The sequence below is a fragment of the Fragaria vesca genome, linkage group LG1, assembly GCF_000184155.1.
Source record: "Fragaria vesca subsp. vesca linkage group LG1, FraVesHawaii_1.0, whole genome shotgun sequence".
NCBI classification, from domain to species: domain Eukaryota; kingdom Viridiplantae; phylum Streptophyta; class Magnoliopsida; order Rosales; family Rosaceae; genus Fragaria; species Fragaria vesca.
Genome location: NC_020491.1, coordinates 1,543,380 through 1,550,055, shown reverse-complemented (window position 1 = coordinate 1,550,055; position 6,676 = coordinate 1,543,380).

Sequence of the window (6,676 nt, the reverse complement as noted above, 5' to 3'; positions counted from 1 at the left end):
AAGTCTGCTGGGTGTAGAGAGAAAAAACTCGGGTGGGAAGAGAAGAAAAATCGGGAGGGAGAGAGAGAGAAAGGAAGAAGAAATGGGTTGGGCTCGGCCCAGCCGACCCAACTCTCCTTTTTAATCCAAAATTCAACACCCCGAAAAATAATACCCGAATAAAAATTACCTTTTACTAGCTAAAATTTACTATTTTTACCGTCGTCGTATTTTCTTCATACTAATAATCCTCCGCACATAATCGTCCCCGAAACCCCTCTAGGGACCAATTAAACTATTTACTCAATGACGGAGACGGTAAAATTCTTATTATAATCACGCTAGTAAATAAGGTAAAAATATAAGGGTCGGGATGTGACACAAAACATGTTAGAACTGGCATTATTACAAAAATAACATAGCTAAACAGGGCAGGAAACACATTATAAACATAGCACTTTGTGTTTGTATCAGAAATGAATAATTGATTTCTATGAATTTGAACTCGATTTCATGGATTGGCTTTGTGTTTGTGCATTTCGTTTAGATTTGGTGTTATTTGAACTTGAAATCACTATTTCTTTTTCGATTTCATAATCGAGCAGTAGCACTGAGTTTATAAGAATCCGAAATTCATGTTTTACAGTGCTTTTGGACGCAGTAGCAGTTTATAGATTTGATTAAAGGAGGAACAGGGGTCTACAATGATACTAATGAGCCAAAAAGAAACAGAGGTGGCAAACGATATCCAGGTAATTCTCTATGCACATGCTCATTTGCAATATCTCTGCTACTGTATTTTTTTATCATGAGTGGTCTATGTATTCAGTGTTTTACAATTGAGAATATGTTTTGAATTGTCTAGATTAGTTATATGTCTGCTACTACACCTGCTGAACCTTAAGAATCACAAAAAATCCAAAAAAATTGCTAATGTTAAAGAGCTGCTACTACACGGACTAGACTAGTTATGTATCTGCTACTACACTTGCTGACTATTAAGAATAAAAAAAATCCTAAAAAACATTAATGTTAAAGAGCTGCTACTACACAGACTAGACTACTAATAAGTCTGCTACTACACGTGCTAAAGTATAATTTAAACTGCTACTGTTTCAATTGTTTCCTGCTAACTTAATCATGCTCATGCTACTGTAAAAAGTAAGAAATTAATATATCTGCTATTGTAACATGAGTTGTTTAATTCTGATTTTCTTGCTACTGTGCACAAGTGCAAAATGATATGAATGCCAAACCGAAAGGGAAGCGATATAAGACTCTAGCGTGTAGAAAAAAGTTGCCAAGGAAGCGTAAACAACAGCAAAAAGCCAAGGAAGTAGACAAGGTTAAAAAGCCAAGGTGTGAGCAGAAATTTTGTCAATTCAGATGCAACATGTTGCCATTTGAAGAAGTATTCACCAAGGTTTGCAAGGACTTAGGTAAGGATAAGGAGATTCTAAGAAATGAGCTAACGAAGACACCATTCTGGGATTTCATATCAATATATGATAGACGTTTGGTGTCAAAATCCACTGCAAAGAAGTCGGATAGAGAAATTCAGCGATTGATTGACTGCTACGTGCCAACATTGAAGAAGTTCAAGTTTGGAAACAAGGTGGCTGAGATCAGTGTGTCTAATGTAGAGCAGATTTTTGGGCTGTAAAACCCAAAAAACGGGCTCAATGTGCCGACCCCACTTGAAGATTCAAAAAAGCCTGTGGATAATTCAGTGGGGCAAGCTTTTTTCGGCAATGAAATCAGGATAACAAAGTCAAGGATATTTGATCTCCTGGATGCAGAAGTGAAAGTCAAAAGGTATGGATGGCCAATGAGAGTCACACAGCTCTTGCTACTGCATTTATTCACCACACTATTGTTTGCAAGTTCGGGTTCGACTCTTGGTTGGACCTTTGTCAAATGCATAATAGATTATGACACCATGAAGAAGTACAATTGGGCCAAAGGAGTTGGGGATTACTTATTATCGTGCTTGACTACTTCAGAGGATGGGAGGGCTCACACTAGTAGTGGATGTGTAGTATTGATCCCGGTAAGCAATAGTGTTACTGCTACTGCCTTTGAATTATGTGCTACTGCTAATACTACTTTCTTACATGCTTGTTTTTGTTTTGTAGTACTGGATTTGTGAAAGAAGCACCGTGCTTTGTGAAATTGATGGGAGATGTGGGATGACTCCGTGCTGCGTAAAGTGGAGTCTCCCTGCTTTCACAACGGTGTTTAAAAAAAGAGAAAAATTCACCAACGGTCCCTGAACTATTGTGTCAAGGCCAATGTGATACTCGAACTTTAAAAAATATCAGTGTGATGCCCAAAAATTGATTTTGGCATCAATAAGATACCTCCGTCCAATTTTCGAGACGGAGCTGTCTATTTACTGATGTGGCAACTCCATATAATTTTAGTTTGCAAACATTAAGTTGCGACTACATATAACAAATGTAGCTGCTACTATTTGATTTTACATTTTCATTTAGCTTAGCTACTGTGTTGTGATCATTTTTTCTTAGATTAATTGGGAAAACTTGTATTGCAGATTGATAATGTTGAGGATGAGACAAATGCGAAGGATAATGAACAACAAGGTGATGATGATTTTAGATTAATTGGGAAAACTTGTATTGCAGATTGATAATGCTGAGGATGAGACAAATGCGAAGGATAATGAACAACAAGGTGATGATGATTTTATGAATCATCCACCAAAGCATGCTGCTGCAAAGCCAAAAGGCAAAAAAAGACAACGAGTAGAAGAGAATAAAGCATCATCAAGCCAAGCTACTGCGGTGGAGCAAGAAGTGGGAAAAAAAACAAAAGAGAGCAAAGAAGCAAAAGCATGTCGCAGAGAAAAGGACTGTAAAACAGACATTGAGAGATACAGTAAGACTGCTCATGCAACTCTATTAAATTTTACTTTAGCTTCTTAATTGGGTTTTGGTACTACCAAATTCTTTTCGCTACTACATAGAAAAAAATAGCTGCTACTACACTGAAAAACAATAAAAAGCTACTACTACAAAATAAATCATAGTTGTTATTTGTTCAAAAATAAACTATTATTTTTTCTGAGAACCCTATATTTATTAGAAAAACACTGCACTACAGGTTGATAATGCAGTTGGTGACGATGACTTTGAGAACCCTCCACCAAAGAATGCATGATGAGGTGGGAAAGAAGAAAGAAGCGAGGAAGAACTTGAAGAAGGGTGCTACTGCACTAGTTGAAGAGGGTGCTTCTATGGTGGCTGAGAAGGGTGGTCCTGCAGAATCTGAAGAAGGTGCTCATGTGGTGTCTGAGAAGGGTGGTACTGCGCAAACCAAAGAGGGTGCTAGTGTACAAGTTGAAGAAGGTGCTACTACACAAGCCGAAAAGGGTGCTCCTATGGTGGCTGAGAAGGGTGCTATTGCACAAGCCGTAGAGGGTTCTAGTGGACAAACCGAAGAGGGTGCTACTTCAGAAGCCAAAGTGGATACTTGTGAAGGCCTTGGATCCTTCGACATGACATTAAATGGTTGGGTAAGTATAAAACTTAGATTACACTTACAGTAGATATGAGTGGAATTAAACTTGACTAATTTATTTGTCCTTTTTTTTGTCAGCTGGAGGGAATGAAAAAGCTGCTGCTGTGGATGATGAAGGTGAAACATACGAAGAAGTAGCAGCAAACACAGAAGAGATTTTGAAGAAGTTTTTCAATAAAGATAAGGATGCGGATCAAGGAGGAGGACATGAAGAGTTTGCGAGTGAGAAAATGTATGATCCGGAGGACTTCAGGTTGTATGAAGAGTTTGTTGAAAAGGAGTCTAAGGAATTTCCAAAAGCAACTAGCAATGAGGAGTTGGAATACTGGCAGGGTTTGTCCAAAGTAAGGGGAGAAATGGTGGCGAGTGCAATCTATAGCTGCAAATCGAAGAATGACTCTTATGTGCGCCTTTGGGATGAAAGAGAAGAACTGAAGAGAAATAACAAAAAGTTGAAGAAAACATTGAAGCAGAAAAATGATTACATAAAAAAGTTGGAATACAAGTATAAATTGTTGTTGCTAGGACAAAAGGAAGAAACGAGTGAGGTTGGTGTTACAACTCAGGTTGAAGGAGGTTCAGCTGGAAATGATGTAGAAGGTTCAGGAGCGGAAAAGGTTGCTACTGCATAGGGAGAAGAAGGTTCAGCTGAAAATGTTGCTACTGCAGGGGAAGAAGAAGGTTCAGTTGGAAACGTAGAAGGTGCAGGGGAAGAAGAAGGTACAGATGTAGGAGGTGCGGCTGAAAGAGAAGGATGACTCGCCCATTACCGGGCGTGCGACAATTAAGAACCATTTTTGACAATCGTAGTATAAGGCAAATAAGGTTCGATCAATCTGGGGACTAAGGGTGCTCTTGTAACAATGGTCATGTAAAAAATCAGTAGTTATCAATATATACATTTACTAAGGGGGGTTTTGAGGTTTGTTCTAATGTTCCTACTAAAAGATAAAGATAAAGGCTAAACTAATATATACAAGTGATCGATTCATTCAACACATCCATAAGAGAGAAACTCAGATTTTGACCACACATCAAAGTTCACATTTCAACCTTAACAATCTGATAACATGCCAATTCAGAGAGCTAGAAACAATCTCAAAATACAAGCCTACGAGGTCATGCATTTTATAGTTCTTCTTACTTATCCCTAGCACAGAACGTCTAGAACTAGGACATCTCATGCAAGGTTGCTATCAATACTACAAGTATCTGTCTACACTTAATATGAGTCCTTAAGATCTATAGAACGAGATTGAACACAATTATATCATCAACGTCACAACAGGGAATTGCATAGTATATGTATTCAGCTATATCTGTGACACAACTTCCACCACTGGAGATCTACACTTACCTACGAGGCTTAGCATAAATCATGGCATTAGTTAGCATGCATTCTAACATAGGTATATCAAACAACAACACATACTTTCTAACCTATGAATTGACAAGATCAGATTGCTAAAAATATCATTAACGAAACTTTAGCATGCTTTACTGAAACTCAGAATTTACTAACAACATAACCATCGAAACAACATCCAAATCCAATATTTGAAAACCGAAAACATGTTTCTGAAATTGTAAAAGAAAACTAAACAAAACAGAGGTAGGGTTACACTTTATCAGTCTTCAAGAAGCTTGTAGACATCTAAAAAGTGCTCCAGCTTCAAAGCTTCAAGGCTCCCAAGTTGCTGCTCTTGTGGAAACGTCCAACAAGGCTTTGGCTAGGAAGAAACTCAACAAAGGAGAGGGAGAGGCTGCTCAGCAGAGCTATGTGTTTCCCTGACTTTTGTGTGAATGAATGATGCCCTAAGAAGTACCCAAGGCTGTCTTTATATAGAGGAAGTCTTGGTGGAACTTCTCCTAAAAAATGATGTGGGAGTAGCGCCATAAGTTTGACTTTTCTCCTCCCTTTGTTGGGTTGCTTGGGCCTTCTTTTCCATCCTTGGACTACTTGCCTTCTTTTGGGCTTTCTGCATTTTTGTACTACTTGGGCCTTCTTTTGTCAATTAAGCTCTTTGTGCCTTTCATCTTCCTTCCTTGGACTGCAAGAAGGCTTATTTGTCTTTTTCTGTATTTTTCTCTTATTTCCATCATTTAGCCTTCTTTTCTTGATTTATGCTCTCATGTCCTGTATAATAACAAAACATATCAGAAATGGTAATATTATGAGAATATCATAGCTAAGTAGGGTAGGAAACACATTATAAACATAGCACTTTGTGCTCATATCAAAGGACCGAGGACATGTTCAGTTGTAAGAAGGATCAAAGCAAGGACTGACCGGAAAGAGAAGAAGATGGAAGATTTTGAGGTCCAGATTCCCTTAAAGAGACAAAGGAAGAAGCATGATTGAAAGTCTATGTGTTTTGATAAAACGTATTTGCACACGCATCAATTAACCTTGTCAACAAATCAATCATAGTATAAAGCAAGCAGGGATCGTTCTAAACCGGGGATCCAACTACAGGGTAGATCCATCTAACCTAATAAAAATGTCGAAATATGCATATAGGGTTTAAGGGTTTGATGATTTCGGAATAACATTGAAAATAAATCCTAAATTACCTCTATACATATTTACATGTGATCAACCAACAATCATGCAAACACAACCAAACAACCATGCAAGAACAAAGAAGACGATCTCTAATCTCAATTAAGTCCACACCGTGAGCAAATACAAAACCTAAATTTGATATGCACATAAGTTCCTACGTGGTTCCTATGACATAGACATACTTTGAATTAGACTACGGGTTTCATTCAACATCGTGACACAAACAAGCTCGGCTACGTGCTCTACTTATAGGTCACACACATAAACTAATCATGCAATTACGTATCACATAAAGAATCGATATGTTTAAGCACAAGTCCAAATCAAACATAGGTAGAAAATCGGTGAAATAACAAAGACAATGCAACTTATCAACTACTTGTATCAAAGTCGAACCTTGGATGATTAACACATGCAACATCAACTACTTGTATCAATTACACATGAAAATAGAAGAATACACTGAAAATCTTAAAGTACATGGACATAAAACTCACGGCATAAAACCTAAAATCATTGATCATAAATCATAAACTTCAATTCAACACATAGCTCAAAAGTACTTCTATCTCATAGACAAGAATCAAAACA